At 43.4% G+C, this 21,427-nt stretch overlaps 1 long non-coding RNA gene across 1 annotated transcript; it reads right to left on the bottom strand.

Annotated features, from left to right (window-relative positions):
- Window positions 1–1,715: 1,715 nt before the first annotated feature.
- Window positions 1,716–20,244, bottom strand: LOC308588406. Its single transcript, XR_014008719.1, has 3 exons — window positions 20,109–20,244; window positions 10,951–11,053; window positions 1,716–2,771 (listed from the first exon to the last, which is right to left on the bottom strand). It is a non-coding gene; the product is annotated as an uncharacterized lncRNA (long non-coding RNA).
- Window positions 20,245–21,427: the final 1,183 nt, after the last annotated feature.

Genomic DNA, 21,427 nt, shown 5'->3' with positions numbered 1-21,427 from the left:
TTCTGACATTTGTCAATAAAAACTTAATGGGACGCAGAGTTGTCACTGCACATTTTGGGTGTCTTTTTGTGATGTCTCACCCTAGCCGAGAATTCGTATATCAATCATTCCCCATTTACTGTAGCATCTATATTTATTTTCCATTTCATTTTTTTTGAAAAATAAATAAATTGAAATTGAAATTTGATATTTTAGATAATAAAGGCTTGACTATGGAAGTATGTGAAAATTGTTACCATTATTATAAGCGAATAAAGCACCAGAAATGGAAAAGAAAAAAAATATCAGGGGGAAAAGGGAACAATTTTGTATTCTTACCTATTTAGCAAAATGTTAGCTGTCGTGGAATAAACTCCTGAAAGTCAGGTGTGGGAAAAAGGTGTATCGATTTGTCTTAATAAGGCTGCAATCTTATACGTACCTCCTTGGGTTTTGGACATAGTTGCCAATTTTGGTTTCTCTCGGTTTCTCATTTTCCTGAAGTCTTAATTTCAACTTTGAACATTTCAGCATCAGTTCACATTTTGGGTCTAAAAAAAGGTTGCCATGAAATTTTAGGAGCATTTGGTGCAGATTTATCACAACATGCACATTCTCTATGCAGTTTTGCCTGATATACACATTTATGCAAGCATTTCTCCTGATATTTCATTAAATATATACTGCATTTCCCTAATGTATTTTTGTAATGTTTTTAATGTAACGTTTTATCCACACTATCCCCTAACACCACACATTTTTGTACATTGCTGGCTGGACAACACTTGGAGAAGTGTGAATTTGAAGGACAGCTATGCTTCAGCTCATATATTGCCTAAGAACCTGCAGGTTATGTTCACATCAAAATCCTAACTGAATGGAAAGTCTCCCCCACTGCTGTCTACTTGGGAGTAAGTTCCCATTGAGTTTAGTGGGACCTACCTCTGCGTAAACAAATAAAGAACTGCACTGTTATTCAATTTGGGTTGAATGCCACGTAGATTTCAGGTCCTAGGCAGGCATCAGCAAACTTTTTCAGCAGGGGGCCGTTCCACTGTCCCTCAGACCTTGTGGGGGGCCGGACTATATTTTGAAAAATAAATAAATGAACGAATTCCTATGCCCCACAAATAACCCAGAGATGCATTTTAAATAAAAGCACACATTCTACTCATGTAAAAACACGCTGATTCCCAGATGGTCCACGGGCCGGATTTAGAAGGCCTTAGTTTGCCTACCCATGTCCTAGAGATTAAAATAAAAGAAAACCCAAGAGTGAATTGCAGAGAAAGATTCATTCACAGGCCAGAACAGGGACCTGAGTTTTTAGATCTGTATTTTAATCCATGTCGGCTAGTTGTATTTTTCATTCCCATGGTGCTATATTGCACTTAATGACAGAATATAGTCAAATGTCTGCTGTGCCATTTGAAACAGAGACTAACCTTTTCACCCTCCAACGGTGGGTGGACCATGGCGAGAAACACATAACAGCCTCCCTCCCGAATGGAAGGTCAGCGGGTCGCACCATGTGATTTTTGAACCTGGAGCCAATTGCAATTTATGGGCTCTTCTCTGTTTCTTTCGGCGAATTGTTTCATCCGTGAGTAAAACGTGCCTCTATTGTGTATGAGCAACTTAGGGTATATATGTGGTGCACTGAAGGAGCATCTATTTATAACGCGGCACAGAAACCTCTTTTGGAACGTGCTGTCGAATCACAAACCCTTGCTGTACATTTGCAAGAATTATTAACGGAAGGTTGGAGCAACAGAAACAAGGAGTTTGTGTGTGTGTGTGTATTCTTATTTCCCTTATTTTATGGTTCTTGGCTATGTGGAAAATATACATTTAGTTCTTCCCACCTCCCCTTCTGTTTAGCTAGCACTGGCTAGCACTGGGGATAGGTCTGTGTTTGCCAGATGAGGTCAAGCAGCTCACAAGATATTACCTTGGTGGAAAAGGTTAAGGGGGACATTCCAATAAGGAAACACATGCTTGATAAAAATGATTTGAGGGGATCTAATTTTGCATACCTGTAACTCAGGATAACATTTCATGGATCTGATGAACAGGATTGTATTCCGTGAAAGTCTAAGCCACGATAAATTTGTTAACCTTAAAGGGGCCCAATATTTTTGAGTGTTTCCCCCCCTTTCAACAGCCCCTCTGTAAATTATATTTTATAGAAGCTCACAGCAAGCAAGCAAGCAAGAAAGGTTTCACCAGCTCCACTGCCTGAAACCTTTGGACCACATAATAAACTGACTGAAATAATCAATACAAATATAAGCACACAATGTGGATGTAGAGACAGCTTACATCGAATCAGGCAAAAAGAAAAGGACGTCTGGGACGTTTTCTGTGCTTTCTTTCTGACATAAATATATACATATAAATATATGAATGAGAGAGAGAATGACTTGGTATTTGATCATGGGGTTCTACTGAAATAACTGAACTTGTTTTGCAGGAAGAATGGAAGGAAGGAAGGAAGGAAGGAAAAAGAGAAAGAGAGAACGAACAAATTTTCTGGCTTCAAATGGAGCAGATACATGGGTTGAGGACGCTTCTCAGGTTTTCTGCTTACACAACAGTCCTTTGGCTGACGGTAAATGTATATACATGGCAGCCTCCAAAATAGGCCAGCGGAAAGGAGGCAACATTTGTGCACTCGTCACTTCATTTTTAACTTAACTGACTCACCAGCTCCTGGGAGCAACCCTCGTGTGCATCACATCACCAAAACCATCTGCTAGGATTCTGCTTGAAATCGCCTGCATCTCTGGGGGCTGCAGTGGGAAGGAGGGAGGGAGGGCAGAGGAGGGTGGGGTGAGAGGCAAAGACACACTCTTTTGTGGAAACTGAAGGGGGAGGAAAGAGGATTTTAACCCATTCAGACCTGGAATAATTTCCCTTTGATTATGGGTAGGGTACCTCTCTTTGATAGTGAAGTATGGAAGTGAGAGCTGGACCATAAAGAAGGCTGATCCCCGAAGAATGGATGCTTTTGAATTCTGGTGCTGGAGGAGACTCTTGAGAGTCCCATGGACTGCAAGAAGATCAAACCTCTCCATTCTGAAGGAAATCAGCCCTGAGTGCTCACTGGAAGGACAGATCCTGAAGCTGAGGCTCCAATACTTTGGCCACCTCATGAGAAGAGCAGACTGGAAAGACTCTGATGTTGGGAAAGATAGAGGGCACAAGGAGAAGGGGACGACAGAGGACGAGATGGTTGGACAGTGTTCTCGAAGCTCCCAACATGAGTTTGACCTAACTGCGGGAGGCAGTGGAAGACAGGAGGGCCTGGCGTGCTGTGGTCCAGGGGGTCACGAAGAGTCGGACACGACTAAACGACTAAACAACAAAACAACAACAACAACAACCTCTCTTTGAGGCTATGTTTCTCTTCCTTCTAACCACCCCACTTTTGGGCTTAAGTCACTTGTGGTTGTTTTGCAGGAGGATGTGGGGGCTGCACACAACACTTTTGCCCACGTAGCTCAGGGCCCATCAGCATTCTACATTTAAAGAAGCATCACCTCAGTTCCAACAGTCATGGCTTCCCCCAAAGACTCCTGGGAGCTGTAGTTTGTTAAGCATGCTGAGAGTTGCTAAGAGGTTCCTATTCTCCTTAAAGAGCTACAGTTTCCACAGAGGTTTAACAATCTTCCCAGGGAATTAATAATAAATAATAATTTTTTTATATATACCCCGCCCTCCCTGGCCAAAGCCAGGCTCATGGTGGCTAACACCAATAAAATTACAATAAAACATAATGGGGGGGGGAACAAACAAACAAACACCAGTTTATTAAAATACAGGTTAAAATACAATTTAAAATGCAGCCTCATTTTAATGGTAGCCAATAAATCAAAACCATAAAGGGAGGGAAACATAAGGGTCAGACTGAGTCCAATCCAAAGGCCAGGCGGAATAGCTCTGTCTTGCAGGCCCTGCGGAAAGGTGTCAAGTCCCGCAGGGCCCTAATCTCTTGTGATAGAGCGTTCCACCAAGTCGGGGCCAGTACTGAAAAGGCCCTGGCCCTAGTTGAGACCAATCTAACCACCTTGCAGCTTGGGACCTCTGAAGTGTTGTTATTTGTGGACCTTAAGGTCCTCCGCGGGGCATACCAGGAAAGGCGGTCCCGTAGGTACGAGGGTCCTAGGCCGCATAGGGCTTTAAAGCTCAAAACCAGCACCTTAAACCTGACCCTGTACTCCACTGGGAATCATAGCATTGTGACGGGAATAGCAGTCTCCTAATAATTCATAGCTTCCAGATTATTATTATTTTATTTTATTTTGCAGGGGGGAAGCCATTACTTTTTAAAGTGGTATGATACTGCTTTAAATGCATAATGCAGAAGGGACCTCAGTATTTTTTGTTAAAAGTGCATGTGGCCAACCCTTTGCATTTGTACAACAACAGTTCATGAGAGGGATGGAGCCAGTGCTTTTTTCTCTCTCTAGAAAAATACGTCCCGCTACTCATCATGAAGTTGTTACAGTGAGTGCCACACATTTTAATAACAAAAAAGAAGACGTGCCTGTACTGTGGACCTTTGAGTACCCCCCCGAGGGGGGGGAAGCAGTGGATGGAACAATGTTAACATGTGTAGAGTTGGAGGAGAAATTCAGTTTGATTTGCATTTTAATGAAAATTTTCTTATTGGTGCTTCTCAAACCAACGGGCAAACTGAAGCACAGCTGTCCCTCTGAATTCACACTTCTTTTCATTTTGCAATGTAATTCGCCAACCGTAGAAATGTGTAAAAATTGCACATATTGGTAAGAATTGTGCACAAACATGCATATATTAGTGGAAATAACATCCAAAATCCAGCATATCAGGGGAAATTGCTTGCAAAAAAGTGTCTATTAGGATGCTAATAATAATAATAATAATAATAATAATAATAATAATAATAATAATTTATTATTTATACCCCACCCATCTGGCCGGGTCTCCCCAGCCACTCTGGGGGGTTTCCAACAAAATATTAAAATACAGTAATGCATCAAACATTAATAGCTTCCCTAAACAGGGCTGCCTTCAGAGGTCTTCTAAAAGTCTGGTAGTTGTTCTTCTCTTTGACATCTGGTGGGAGGGCATTCCACAGGGTGGGTGCCACTACCGAGAAGGCCCTCTGCCAGGTTCCCTGTAACTTGGCCTCTCACAGTGAGGGAACCGCCAGAAGGCCCTCGGCGGTGGACCTCAGTGTCCGGGTAGAACAATGGGGGTGGAGGCACTCCTTCAGATATACTGGACCGAGGCCGTTTAAGGCTTTAAAGGTCAGCACCAACACTTTGAGTTGTGCTCAGAAACTTACTGGGAGCCAATGTAGGTCTTTCAAGACCGGTGTTATATTTATGGTAGAATTGTGCAGCAAAGTGATGGACATTTTTGGGGGTGAGCTGATGGGGAATGTGGCAAACCAAAATCAAGATTGGGGAAAATCAGAAACTGAAGTTGACAGATATATCCATTCCTACGTGTGGAAAGCAAAGGAGTTAGTACTTGAGTGAGAAATGCTTTTGGATCTTTTTGGAACTCTAAATGGGAAACATTTTTACCCCACATCTTGTGCATATTTGTTAGCGTTGCTCCCTTGTTATCTTGGCTTTCCTTCTTCTCTCTTGTTTGTTAGTCTTTCCTCTCTGATCTCTCCCTTCTATTTGTCACTCCAGTTCACTTGATATTTAGATTGTAAACTCCTTGGGGGCCATCACAGTTAAAAAAAGCCCATTTCTTTTGACATTGCTAGATGAGTCACTTGAATAACACATACAGAGTCCAGAGAGAAAAGAAACTGTTAATACTTCATTGGGTAAACTCAACAAGAACAGTGTACAACTTGAGAAGAAATAAACACAGGGGTTTAGTCTTTCTTAGTAATTCAGGCCTAGTCCATACCAGGAAGATATTAATCAACATTTACCGGGGGTGGGGTGGGGATGCCTACATGAACTACACAGCCAATCAGAGCATGAGTTACATCAGCAAGGATCATACTATTCCGACTGGTTGCTAAGCAACATCTCCACCTGCTCTTCTTGGTTGACAGGTGAACTGTAATCAGAATTAACCCGTTGGCTACTAATTTGATGATCTTTGCTGTCATACTTCCAACAGTTGTTGCTTGTGATGGCCTGTATGGTGCCATCTACAATGCCAGAGCTGTAAAAATGCTAACAATATTCATTACTGTATTTCTTCCTGGAGTTTCACAAAACCATCTATGGCAGTTGTGGGATCATTTAGGTTAGGTCTCACCATTCTTCCATTACAGAACTTATGGAAGCTTACTCGTGGTTCCCTTTAGGAAAGGAGTATGACAAGGCTGTATATTGTCTCCCTGCTTATTTAACTTATATGCAGAATTCATCATGCGAAAGGCTGGGCTGGATGAATCCCAAGCCAGAATAAAGATTGCCGGAAGAAATATCAGCAACCTCAGATATGCAGATGACACAACCTTGATGGCAGAAAGTGAGGAGGAATTAAAGAACTTTTTAATGAGGGTGAAAGAGGGGAGAGCAAAATATGGCCTGAAGCTCAAACATCAAAAAAACGAAGATCATGGCCACTGGTCCCATCACCTCCTGGCAAATGAAAGGGGAAAGAAATGGAGGCAGTGAGAGATCACTGCAGATGGTGACAGCAGTCATGAAATTAAAAGACACCTGCTTCTTGGGAGAAAAGCAATGACAAACCTAGACAGCATCTTAAAAAGCAGAGACATCACCTTGCCAACAAAGGCCCGTATAGTTAAAGCCATGGTTTTCCCAGTAGTGATGTATGGAAGTGAGAGCTGGACCATAAAGAAGGCTGATCGCCAAAGAATTGATACTTTTGAATTATGGTGCTGGAGGAGACTCTTGAGAGTCCCATGGACTGCAAGAAGATCAGACCTATCCAATCTGAAGGAAATCAGCCCTGAGTGCTCACTGGAAGGACAGATCCTGAAGCTGAGGCTCCAATACTTTGGCTACCTCATGAGAAGAGAAGACTCCCAGGAAAAGACCCTGGTGTTGGGAAAGATAGAGGGCACAAGGAGAAGGGGAAGACAGAGGGCGAGATGGTTGGACAGTGTTCTCAAAGCTACCAGCATGAGTTTGACCAAACTGCGGGAGGCAGTGGAAGACAGGAGTGCCTGGCGTGCTGTGGTCCATGGGGTCACGCAGAGTCGGACACAACTAAACGACTAATCAACAACAACTTGTGGTTCCCAGTCATTATCCCAGCTAAGCACTGATCAGACTCAGACTTACCAAGGTTCAGCAATGTGTCGGCCTCATGTATCTTCTCTTAATACTCTGGGACTATACTTTTATTTCCCCTTCCTTGATCCATGACATCTTCTTTGTTTCTGTGTCGCTGTTTGCACATCTGCAGTACAAATGCTCAACAGTCACACACTGGGATAGTGAGCAAAATTTACTTAGGGGTTCAACTTGTCTGTGCAGTATCTTGAAGGGGGATCCTGCTCGTTGCTGGGCTGGCTCCTGGCTCGAGGGACCCAGGGCAATCTTCTTGGCAGGCTTACTTGTCATCTGTGGGTAGCAGCAGAACTTTGAAAAGCAGTGGGTGTTGTATTCAACCTTTCTAATGCCGCTAATGTAGCGTCACTTTGGGACATCGCAGTCAAGTAAAGTGATGGGTAGACCTTGGTCCCTGGCGCTGCTTAATATTGTTGAGTTGCCAAAATGAAGTGTGCGTGAGAGAGAGAGGGTGGGGCAGGACAGCCATCAACCTTGCAAGGACACTGGAGCCTTGCATCCAGTGGAGGACCTACAGGGGTTCTGAAGCTTGAAATATAGATAGATGATAGATAGATGATAGATAGATATAGATAGATGATATAGATAGATATCAATTTGCCTCAAATCAATGTGACTCAGATTGTGTCTACTAGACCCATTTTTTTTTTTTTAAGCGATATGGACTAAAATCACTTCTGGGGCCCTCTGGGATTAGGGGCTCTGAGGTTTCATTTGTTTAATAGTAGACCCACCCTTGCTGGGCAGCCTGGCATCCATTTTGAATTCTCCTTTCACCAAGCATCATTCCAGAACATTGTGGTATGCATATGAGTGTGGGATGAATTGCAGTTCGACACACACACACACACACACACACACACACACACACGGTGGAGTATATTTGGATGCAATTTTGCAAAGTAGTCTTTTTCTAGAATAGGGGTGTGGGGAACTTGTGGTCTTCCATATTTTGATGGACCACAACTCCCACCCACCCCTGTCCATTTGCCATGATGTCTTGGACTGGTGGCAGCTGGAATCCAACAACATCTGGAGAGCCACAGGTTCCCCAATCCTGTCCTAGGGGATGGGTGATGGGAAACGAGATATTTCAGAAACTTTATCAAAATAATGCCATTTGATATAATGCCTCCATCTCCATCCTGAACTTTCAGTCCAAAGGTTCTCATGCAGACTTAATCCATGTTCTCCTGTACAGCCCAAATGGACCTATGCCAGAACCTAAGAGTTATTAATGGTTAAAAGAGGAGCCCTTATGGGATGCGGGTGGCGCTGTGGGTTAAACCACAGAGCCTAGGACTTGCCAACTCCTGTTGCTCGGTCCCTGCTCCTGCCAACCTAGCAGTTCGAAAGCACATCAAAGTGCAAGTAGATAAATAGGTACCACTCCGGCGGGAAGGTAAACTGTGGAGTTTGGAGTTTACAGGGTTAAAACTCCTTGGTGTCCTGTATCTGGGAGGGGCCTGATGCAGGGCCATACGTCACAGGCTTTGTTTGGCTTTGTCTGTGAGAGTTGGTTTCACTTTAGACTGAGAGACGCTGCAAAGAAGCTGCATGTGCTCTTAAGCACCGGAGAGATGCCGGAAAGCTCCGATGGGATGAGACTGATTTATGGCTTGTAAATAAACGTTTTTAGAGATAGCAACGAACTGTCTCTGGACTGATTTATCCCTCTATCTCACACGGACGGCAGGACCGCTGCGACTCTGTTTTCTTGCCCAGGTCAGCCCCAGCAGAGCTACGCAGGGGAGTGCTGACTGGACGGCAGGATTTAATTGCCAAATAAACGGCGTTTCCGTGCGCTGCTCTGGTTCGCCAGAAGCGGCTTAGTCATGCTGGCCACATGACCCGGAAGCTGTACACCGGCTCCCTCGGCCAATAAAGTGAGATGAGCGCCGCAACCGCAGAGTCGGCCATGACTGGACCTAATGGTCAGGGGCCCCTTTACCTTTACCTTGTCTTTAGCTCTGGAATTCCCTGCATTTGGCTGAAAGCAGAAGAGGGTAAGGATGGGAATCAAGATATGACAAGGCTAGGATCCAAAGAACACCAAAAGGCAGTTTGGGGTTGTTTTCCTTTCTTTTTTCCTTTCTTTTTTTTGAGAGGGGTTGTTTTTTGCAAATGGCAACTGCTATGCTGAATAGTGAACCTCTTTTGAATCTCTATGGGGCATTCAAAAGCAGTTTTTGATAGAATCATAGAATCATAGAGTTGGAAGAGACCACAAGGGCCATCGAGTCCAACCCCCTGCCAAGCAGAAAACACCTCAGAGCACTCCTGACATATGGTTGTCAAGCCTCTGCTTAAAGACCTCCAAAGAAGGAGAGACTCCACCACACTCCTTGGCAGCAAATTCCACTGTCGAACAGCTCTTACTGTCAGGAAGTTCTTCCTAATGTTTAGGTGGAATCTTCTTTCTTGTAGTTTGGATCCATTGCTCCGTGTCCGCTTCTCTGGAGCAACAGAAAAGAACCTTTCTCCCTCCTCTATGTGACATCCTTTTATATATTTGAACATGGCTATCATATCACCCCTTAACCTCCTCTTCTCCAGGCTAAACATGCCCAGCTCCCTTAGCCGTTCCTCATAAGGCATCGTTTCCAGGCCTTTGACCATTTTGGTCGCCCTCCTCTGGACACGTTCCAGTTTGTCAGTGTCCTTCTTGAATTGTGGTGCCCAGAACTGGACACAGTACTCCAGGTGAGGTCTGACCAGAGCAGAATACAGTGGCACTATTACTTCCCTTGATCTAGATGCTATACTCCTATTGATGCAGCCCAGAATTGCATTAGCTTTTTTAGCTGCCGCGTCACACTGTTGGCTCATGTCAAGTTTGTGGTCAACCAAGACTCCTAGATCCGTTTCACATGTACTGCTCTCAAGCCAGGTGTCACCCATCTTGTATTTGATAGGTTGTGAGCATCTGCATATCAAGGGGGGAAGAGGTCAAAAATCCCACTAGGAATGTTGAGGCTTGGGTATGCCCTAAATAGCTCTTTGGAACCCTGCCTAGAGGATGGAACCTTTTATTTTCTTGGTCATATATTCAGCATAGCAGTTGTTATCAGCCGTAAAGCTGGAGGCCATCAAATTCAGGGGGACGTTGTTCACCAAGAGAAGGAAAACATGTTAAAAAGAGAAAGGGGCAAAATGGAAGGAGCAAAAGGAAGACCTGGCATAGAGAGAACGCAATCCATTTTGTGTAAAACTCATTCTTAAGGAGTTAATCCTTTTTAATACATTTTGCATCCCTGATTGTGTGTGTGTGTGTGTGTGTGTGTGTGTGTGTGTGAGAGAGAGAGAGAGAGAGAGAGAGAGAGACTAAGCCAAGTTCTTTTTTAGCTCTACCCTTTTGAAAACTGCTGGTTAAAGATAAATTGAAATGCCAGGATTGAAATTGCCCACGTTAGCCCCTAAGGGAGCCCAACCTGTCATCTCGCATTAGCTACTGCTAGACCAAAAGCCCAAGGCAAGGAGAAGGCTGATTCTGAAGAAAAGGCTGGGAGCCAGAAGCTCATCTCGGTGCTGTTGTAATCTTCCATCTCCATCCTTTTAAGCTGGGGATGAGCAAAGCTTCCTGCTTTCAAAGCGCCGGTTTCCACCTTTAAAATAAACAACGGCTGTGTTCTGCAAAATCTGAAATGGGGATTGTGTTCAGTTGCACAAACATGAACACATACTGTACATAGGAATTTGGACCAATTTGTCTGATGAAGCCATGGTGAGATCCAGTACGCTCTGCTCCAGCTGTGTACTGTAATCCACTGCTCCAATATAGATGCTTTAGACTGTGTGGAGAGAGAAAAACCGTATTTGAATAACACACTTGTTTGCAAGAAGCTTCCTTGGACTGTCAGATTAATGGTACACTAAACTGCATATTGTTAACTGAGAATGGCAGGAAATCTCTCTAGAAACTCTTGCCAAAGTCTCTCCTATCTCACTACCACACATCTTTTATCTGGAGATACTGGAAATTAAATGTAGGGACTCCAGCATTTGAATCCTGTACTCATTCTCCGCACCACACTACTTAGCGATGGTTGAGAAATTCAGCCTTGCAGTTCCCTATAAGAAAGGATGTCATTCGTAGCTCTCAGACTGACACATATTTTGACAGAAAATGCACATCTGAATTGTTATTGGGAGAGAGCATGCACATTGAAATAGGTATTAAAACATGTAGTTTTAGCAGTTGCAGTAGAAGGCAACAACTACAATATGCAGATGTAGTGGAAGACTGCTAGTTTGAAAACTAGTGTGTGTGTGTGTGTGTGTGTGTGTGTGTGTGTGTGTGTATGCAGGTTAATGTGGAGATGAAAGTGAATTATGGATAAAACCTGCAAAATTGACCTGGATTGGAATAGACAGATTCACCCATTTGAAACAGTCTACCACAGGGGGCAGCAACCTTTTCAGCCGTGGGCCGGTCCACTGTCCCTCAGACCTTGTGGGGGGGCCGGACTATATTTTGAAAAATATATATGAATGAATTCCTATGCCCCACAAATAACCCAGAGATGCATTTTAAATAAAATCACACATTCTACTCATGTAAAAACACCAGGCAGGCCCAACAAATAACAAGAGATGCATTTTAAATAAAAGGACACATTCTACTCATGTAAAAACACACTGATTCCCTGACCATCTGCAGGCTGGATAGAGAAGGCAATTGGCCCGCATTCGGCCCCCGGGCCTTAGTTTGCCTACCCCTGGTCTATCATGTTGGCTAAAAGGTCTTTCATTTAGGGCTGCAAACCCCTAAACACTTACTGTTCCAGGGATCAAGGTCCCACTGAGCTCAGTAGGACTCACAAGTAGACATGGTATCCATCTAGATGGGTTTGTGTGTGTGTGTGTGCATGTGTGCGTATCACCTGACACACAAATCAAGTTTGTTGGAGACCAGATGAGTGTTTGAAGGAGAATCCATCTTTATTTATTTATTTTATTTATTAATTGCATTTATATCCCACTTTTACCTCCATGGAGCTCCACAGTTCCCCGCCGCTTCATGTAATTCCCACAACAACCCTTTGAGGTAGCTTAGGTTGAGAGACAGGGATTGGTCCAAGGTCACCCATTGAGCTTCATGGTCGAGTGGGGATTTGAACCCTGATCTCAAAAGTCTTAGGCCAATACTCAAACCACTATACCATACGGGCTCTCCATGAATTCCATTGCTTAACTGGAACAAATGTGGGATGGATATCTCACCTAGTCACAAGGTTTACAAATAACAAACAAACAAACAAACAAACAAAAACTGTGGTTGTGAGTCGAAAAAATGTAATCCTTTTGGATGCCAAAGAAATTAGAATAATCATAGCAACCTCCTCCTGTTAACATTCACTCTACAGATGGAGATGGGAGGGCTCAGGGCAACAGAGAATGCTTGACGTATGTTGTCAAATACGCCAGGACATCATTTAGCCAGTGGGGAGAAATGTTTTTGGTTTCAGAAACAATAATACTAAAAACAAGGAGTCTTGCAGGCAGAATTTCGTTCTGCTTTTATATTCATACAGAAACCTATGGTGTAAAAAACAAAACAAAAAACCCCTTACTTGCTAGTAGGGAATTCTTGCAGAGGAAACAGAAGGAGCAAAAATGGTCTATTATATCAAACATATACCCAATCTCTCTCTCTCTCTCTCTCTCTCTCTCTCTCTCTCTCTCTCTCTCTCTTCTTTCTTTCTTTCTTTCTTTCTTTCTGGCAGACAACTCAGAGCTCAAACCAAGTGCACTGCAAGTCAGGAGAACTGATTCCCTTCTTGGGAGGCCACCCAACATGGTGCCCTCTAGAAGCTGTCAAATCCCAGCTCCCTTCATCCATGACCATTGGCCATGCCAGCTGGGGCCAAATCACACCTCAATCAAGCTTCGTAACACCCTTGTGAAGTTCAGAAGCAGTAAAGAGATTCAAAATCACCCATTTACTTTGTAGCTTAGGTGGGATTTGTAACTAAGTTCCCCCAGTCCAACTCTGAAATCCTCTCCATATCATCCTGACACTCCCATGTATTTTTACCAATTTTCAGTGCACAACCCCAATGAAAATGTATGTGTGTGTGCTTGCGCATGCCTGGTTTTGCAAGAAAATCATCATTTAGTTTCTGGAGCCTAGTGCTTGAAGGTGGGCACATAGTCCCTAGAGTCTGAGGAAAGGGATTAATCTCATCTCTCAATATCCTCCTCTTCATTCCATTATATTCTGGACAGATGCAATGTTGCCGGCTATCATTGCCAATGGGCCACACAGCAGTGAGCTAAATTCACCACTCTGCATGCCTACAAAGAGTTGCCAGCGCCGCTGTATCCTTACACCATTTATTTATGTGTTTTGTGAAATTGCAGGAGAGTGAAAATGAAGTCCCTGTGGCTATCTTTTGGAACTCCCTCTCTATCCTCCCCTCCCACCTCCCACCTCCCTCCCTCTCTCACACACGTACGTCTCAGTCATTATTTTGTGTGATAGGTCTGTTTACTGAATCAGTCACAGATGAGGTCGGTATGAAGGGAAGGGGAAGAGTCCTTGGGGTTTACTGTGTCGCACTGTTTGATTCCACCCTGTATACACAGTAACACGAGTTAATTCAGAAGGAGGCAGAAGAGTCCATGAAGTCCGCCGGCGTCTGGGGAAAATAGTCGGAACATATAACACAGCTGCTGTTTGCTGCTGCACTGAGAGATGTGGTCTTTTGCTCTGCTAGAAATCGCCACCCCTCTGACAGCCTTTTGGATATAGGTTGACGTCCCTCCCTCCTTTGAATACAGTGGTACCTCGGGTTACAGACGCTTCGGGTTACAGATGCTTTGGGTTACAGACGCTTCAGGTTACAGACTCTGCTAACCCAGAAATAGTACCTCGGGTTAAGAACTTTGCTTCAGGATGAGAACAGAAATCGTGCGGTGGCAGCATGGCAGCAGTGGGAGGCCCCATTACCTAAAGTGGTATCTCAGGTTAAGAACAGTCTCAGGTTAAGAACAGACCTTCGGAACGAATTAAGTTCTTAACTAGAGGTACCACTGTAGGTACTTAGGGAGGAAGATATGGCCCTGATCCTTTGGTGGGGGTGGGGCTTTTCTCTTGTGCAAGTCTCCCCAAACTGGGCAGGAGAGGCACAGTAGCATAACTGCTAATGGCAATGGCAATGATAATAAAAATGTTATTATTTATACCATACCCATCTGGCTGGGTTGCCCCAATGACTCTGAGCAGCTTCCAACACATATAAAAACATAACAAAATGTGAAACATTAAAAACTTCCTGATTCAGGGCTGCCTTCAGATGTCTTCTAAAAGTTATGTAGTTCTTTATCTCCTGACATCTGATGGGAGGGCATTCCACAGGGAGGGCACCACTGCTGAGAAGGCCCTCTGCCTGGTTCCCTGAACCCTGACCATAACTAACCCCTTCCTCCATCTGTATTCTTGTGCTCTTTTAACACTCATATGCCAAGCCATCTTTATTCTTATTTTACTTTTGCCCTGTGAGAAAAATGCACACAGCTTTACTCTTCTTCCCAACTGCAAAACCCATGATGCAATGAGACTGTGAGTTAAACATCCAGGCATGAAAACACCCCAGAGCTGTCAGTGAACTAAGGCAGTGGCAAGCTCGAAGCAATGGAAATGCAAATTGAGATGGCGGAAATATGACTCTACGGATGGATTGGGCTCTTGCTCAGAGATTGCAGAACATAACACAAAACAGTTTTCTACTGGTGGCTTTCAAGGATGCCTAGCAAAAGCGCCATGTGTTTCCAAAGAAATAAAGACAGAATATGAACTATTGAAATGAAGATATAACTGAGGCATAATCAAGCTCAGGTCTAATGACTTCAGAGCACAGCTTTCCAATGACTTCAGAAGATATCTTGTTAGCATGATTTCACTTTCTCTGTTGTACGGCTGCTTTGCCCATGATCTTTGCTTAGCTGCTTCCTTATTAATATGCATGCCATAATGTCATTTGCTTTGCATTGCTTTGATGTTAATTCCTATGTTTTGGTGCAATGAGCTATTGTTATCCTCCTCTCCCTGGACCCAACTACATAATCAAAGAGCATCTATACTGAGGGAATAGCATTAATGGTAATTTCGCTTCCTTGTTCATGTATAAAATTCCAGAGCAGTAAAGGGAGTGAATTGTAAGTTTGCCTTAAACACAAATGTAAGATTACGAGACGTGGCATTAAAAAAGAAAGAAAGAAAAGAAAAATGGTTGCCGAAATGATTATAGCCGAAATGATTTTCTCCCTGAAAATTCACTTCAAATTTCTCCTTGGCAAAATAAGGTGCTAAATGTTCTTCAGACAAGTCTCAAAATGCATGACCTATTTGATTTCTGAGCTTGAAATAATATAATATTAGGTATCAATACCTGATAGCTGACAACTGACATTTGACAGTGTTTCATAGTTGGCAGATCCACAACCTTAAATATCTCATAGCTTTCGATGGATGACATATTACTATAGCCAGTATTTGACAGAATTTTATAGCAGACATGCAATGGCATTTAGAATCTGAAGACTGTCCTCAATCACAAATTCTTGAATATGCTTGAGTGCAATTCTATGCATGTCTACTAATAAGGAAGAAGAAGAAGAAGAAGAAGAAGAAGAAGAAGAAGAAGAAGAAGAAGAAGAAGAAGAAGAAGAAGGGTTTAGATTTGATATCCTGCTTTCTCACTTCCCTCAGGCATCTCAAAGCAGCTAACATTCTCCTTTCCCTTCCTCCCCCACAACAAACACTCTGTGAGGTGAGTGGGGCTGAGAGACTTCAGAGAAGTGTGACCAGCCCAAGGTCACCCAGCAGCTGCATGTGGAGGAGCGGGGAAGCGAACCCAGTTCACCAGATTACGAATCTATCGCTCTGAACCACTACACCACACTGGCTCTTAAGCAAGCCCAGTTGAATCCAGTGGGACTTACTCCCAGGTAAGTGGGTATAGGATTGTACCCATAATCAGTTCTTTCCTGACGTACCGCAGCTCACAACGGTCTACAACTTTCTAAGTAACGTGAATATACCTGTAGAGCGAGAGCTCTTTGCTTTCTAAAGTTAAATTTATGCTTAATTTTAAAAGACCAATTATTGCCAAAGATTTATTAATCCATTGATGCACTGGAGGCAATTCTTCAGAGTTCATTTCTTTGCAATTAATATTTTCACTAGTGTTAGTAAATTAAAAAGTAACTTTATTTCATTCCTGGGTCGGATGGCTGTCGCCACATTGTGTGGCAGTAAATTCCACTAGCTAATTATAGGTTGTGTGAAAAAGTAGTTTCTTTTAACTATCCTGGATGGGCTGCAAATTAATGTCATAACCCAGAGACCCTGCATTGTGTGACAGAGTCAGAAGAGCATGAGACTCTAGCTCTTTCTCTGGGGAAGGAACAGCCACAACCATCTCTAGGACTTTCTAAACCAGAGGTCACAGCCTTGCTGCTCTCCTCAGACTCAGAGGAAGAATCTCCCACGCTACCCTGCTCTCCCTTGCCCCACATAACCCAAAGGCTGAATCAGGTGAGGGCCCTTTAACAGCTAGCCAGCTCCTCTGGAGAGGGAGGACTTAAGCATTATAGTTCAGACCATGTCTATATAAGGCTTTAGCTGGAGCTAGGGTCCTTGCCAAGACAACAGATTGCATAGATATTTCAGTAGACGCCTGGAGCTCTCCAAGGTCCTGAAGAGGCTTTCAGTGACCTCTTGATGGGACACTGCCGGCCTCCCTCTGTGAACCTTGAGCTCTTGTAGAACAGAACCAGTAACTTGTAGAATAACCCTGAGTTTGGCAAGTAATAGTCAATTAAGCTTTACTCAGAGTAGGTCCACTGAAACTAATGGACCTGAGTAAAACTTAGTTGACTACCACCTAGTGCTATGAAAGGAGGAGGAAGGGTATCTGTCTACCTTCTCTGACACAGTTCAGATGTAAATAGAGATGGGTGAATGTGTGCATTTTAGTTCCTCTCAGTTTCTTATTTATCCAAGCTTAAATTCAGTTTTCTGCATCCACATTTCTGCATCAGTGTGCATTTTTTAAAAAAAAGAAGTCCACACAAAAATGCATTCACATTTGAGTATGCACTTCTCCTACGATAAACATTTTTCCATACAATTTTACTAAATATTATACACATTTTTTCAAGCTTGGAAACTGTTTGACAGTATTGTGTGCTTCTTCTTCTTGTGGGGTAACACAGTCCTTATCAGCATTATTGCATACTTATAATGCAACTTTCCCCAATATAATCATTCAGACTGGATACTGAGGTCCACTTCCGAGGGTCTTCTGGCGATTCCCTCAATGTGAGAAGTAAAGTTACAGGGAACCAGACAGAGGGCCTTCTTGGTGATGGCGCCCTCCCTGTGGAACTCCCTGCCATTAGATGTCAGGGAGATAAAGAATTATACAACTTTTAGAAAACATCTGAAGACAGCCCTGTTTTGGGAAGTTTTTAATATCTGACATATTTTTTTATATATATTTTGCTGGAAGCCACCCAGAGTGGCTGGGGAAACCCAGCCAGGTAGGCGGAGTATAAACAATAAATTATTATTATTATTACATTTTAACTTACACATTTTTAGTATCTTTTTGGGTCGAAGAAGCGCATCACAAAAATTGGAGAAGTGCAAAATTGAAAGGACACTGGCATTTTGGTCCTGGTGTTGTTTTGAGAAGTGCAAATGAAGTGGGTTTGCATTCAGATGTGTCGTGGCCCAAATTCCTCCATTGCTAGATGCTTCCCAGAAGTTTTTCTTTAGTTCACACAGCTTGTATCCACATCCAGCGCTGTTGAGGTACATGGAATGCTGGAGTCATCCCTTATCAAGAAGACTGGGCTTTTGCAGTCTTCTGATAATCCGGTAATCTCATAAAACCTTCTGATGTACATGCATTGTTGAATGACCTCACATTGCAGTTTGAATCTTCTGTTCATTGTGGGAACAAACTGAATTGCACAACATCCCCCTGTGCTTGCAATCTGCTGCCCCAAGTATGAGGGGAGTACCTTCAGCAAATGAGCAGCCCTCTTCTAAGGAACATCCAGGCTGATGCTACTTGCACTGTTCTTTTTTTAATCCTCCTAAACTGCCTTTAGAACTTGTCATATGTCATAAGACACAGTCAGGGCCAGATTAAGGCAAGTCGAGGCTCCAAACAATGCCTAATTTAAGATGCCCCCATAGCATTATATATAAAAAAAGCCCATGTCATTCTGACAGAACGAACAATGAAAATAGAAATAATGAACTTTCACACTTGCGATCCAGCAAACTGCAAACTAACAATCTAAGCCAAAGGTAATAATGTAAAACTTGAGATTTAGGAATTTTTGGGGGTGAGTGGGATGGTAGCTAACAAATTCATTATGTCTATGCATGGACATTGGCTTTCACAATGAAATTTCTGCCTCCCTGCTGCATTGCACTAAATCTCTTCTGGGTTTTCCTCCAACCCACTGGAGCAGATTTGGGAAGGGCATGGATGTGCTCAGGGAGAGGACAATAGGCAAAAGTTTCCTTGTTCAAGTGGAATAATAATAATAATAATAATAATAATAATAATAATAATAATAATATAATAATAATAATAATAATAATAATAATAATAATAATAATAATAATAATAATAATAATAAAAATGTGGCAGACAGGAGTGCCTGGCGTGCTCTGGTCCATGGGGTCACGAAGAGTTGGACACGACTAAACGACTAAACAACAACAACAAATTTATAACCCGCCCATCTGGCTAGGTTTCCCCAGTCACTCTGGGTGGCTTTCAACAGAACATTAAAAACACGATAAAATATCAAACATGAATAAAATTCCCTAAACAGGGCTGCCTTCAGATGTCTTCTAAAAGTCAGATAGTTGTTTATTTCCTTGACATGTGACGGGAGGGCGTTCCACAGGGTGGGCACCACTACCAAGAAGGCCCTCTGCCTGGTTCCTTGCACCAATGGGACAAGTTAGTTGGACCCCACCCTCTGTACTGAGAGGCCCTCTCTTAATTTCAGGCACTGACCTGTAGCTTAATTTGCTGGTATGTAAATCCAGCACTGGGTAAAGTATGCATTTAAAAAAGGGAGTATGTAAATAAATTCAACATGGACAGAAATGTCACATCACCCAAAACACAACACTTTTACTGGCGTCCATTCACAACTGAGTGGAACGTAAAGTAATAAAGCCATGTGTCATGATGGGCGAATGGCAAGCCGCAGAGAATGAATGACCGGCTGTGTGGAAAAAGCTGCTGTGGAGAAGTAATTTAAATTAGTCCCCTTGCAGTGGCTATTTAATATGCAATGGCCCCTAGGTAAGCAGTACATGATCTGGCAAAGAACTCGATTATAAGGTGGGCTCCCAACATGGACATTTCTTAGAAAAGTTATTTTGGTTTGCGGAAGCTGTGCTGGGTCAATTCCAGGGCGAAGTATTGTGGGTTTTTTAATGTGTGTGTGTCAATACACGGTTGTGCATGCAACACACACACACACAGAGGCATGCTTGCTTTGAATAAAGAAGTGCCCTTAACTTCTTGGGTCGCCCCCCTCTTTGCTCTCTTTTGGTTGTTGATTAACCAGAATTGTAAATCAGAGAAGGATTTATTCAGACCCTGTGTTTTATTTGATAAACGTCAAAGTATGTAAATACAGAGCTCTCCTTCCTACAGTCGTTGAAACAAATGGAAAAAACACATTTATTAGCATAGAGATGAGTTTAATCAAATCAGTGGCGAGTACAAATTAGCCACAGGAAATGTAATGAGCTGGGAATTAATTAGCAGCATAATGATAATAACTTCGCCTGCTGATTACCTTGCGGCCACGGCACTCCCCAAAGGCCTTTCTTGCGTTTCTCCAACAGCTGATCTTTTCTGTTGCAAGAGTCCCTGAACTGGAACACTATGGCCGACAGCTCCTGAGGAGCAGAGCGGAGAGATGGGAAAGGAGGAATAGAAGGAAGGAGGGAGGGAGGGAGAGGGGAGATTTGATGGGAAGAGGAGGTGCTGAATAAAATTAAGCCGACCAGGCTTCACATTTGCAAGTCTTATGACTTTTTCTAGAGCTATCCTCATCTGAAAGAGCTGTATGCTGCCTCTCTGTGGGCAAGGGCTCACCAGCGGCCCAGGGTTCAAATCCTGGGACTCTTGTTAACAGGATGTAGAGACCTGCGGGTATAGGGCAGTATACAAATTTAATAAATAGAATTTTTTTTCCAAAAAAAAAATCGTACTCTTTACGGCACTATAAGTCACCTTGCACTGGGATGTCAGTTTCACTACAGCGCCATCATGCAGATGGCTGGAGAGGGTACTGCAGTTTTTATAGCCCAGCGGGATCAGGTGACCTGAGGAGCCAATCAGATCCCGTCTGCTGAGTCTGGCTTGGTTTCTTATGCTGAGTCGCTGCAAACATCACCTGCCGACGCATCCGCTCGCTTGCTCTGACAATGAGCTCCCCAAGGAAGTGGTCATTTCATTTGTAATTTAGAAGAACAGGGTAAAATGTGTGAGGAGCAGCACACAGTGTGACTAAGAAACCAAAAGCACCATCCAGCCACAGGCTTCCTCTTGCAGAGGACCATGGGCTGCTGGGATGGAAGCCACCTCACACCAGTTCAATTAGTCCGTTTTCTTCCAACACTGCAAGCGACTCACTTGCCGTACCACTGGGGAACAGCAAAGACAGTGAGTCTGAAAACAACGCACCTCTGGAGCATTTGGATGATTAAACTGTCTGGCCAGGATGAAGGTGTCGGGCTTGATATCGGGTAGCACTTTTTCAAAGATGGACATTGCGTGAGACAGAAAACAAAAATTGGCCACTGCTGGGGTGAGAGGTGGGATAGGATGTGCAAATTAACTGTTTTGACACCAGCAGTGTTGGAGAATGATGCGAGGTGGACAGAGAAAAGGCGAAGAATATTTGCTTTTGGGGGTTTTTTCCTCTTGATGTATGCTGGATATAGGACGCAGGTGGCGCTGTGGTCTAAACCACAGAGCCTAGGACTTGCCGATCAGAAGGTCGGCGGTTCGAATCCCCGCGATGGGCTGAGCTCCTGTTGTTCAGTCCCTGCTCCTGCCCACCTAGCAGTTCAAAAGCACGTCAAAGTGCAAGTAGATAAATAGGTACCG

The sequence above is a fragment of the Podarcis bocagei genome (genome assembly GCF_964188305.1).
Source record: "Podarcis bocagei genome assembly, chromosome: 5".
NCBI lineage: Eukaryota > Metazoa > Chordata > Lepidosauria > Squamata > Lacertidae > Podarcis > Podarcis bocagei.
Note: the sequence above shows the minus strand (reverse complement) of the source record. Positions and strands in the feature narration are given on the sequence as shown.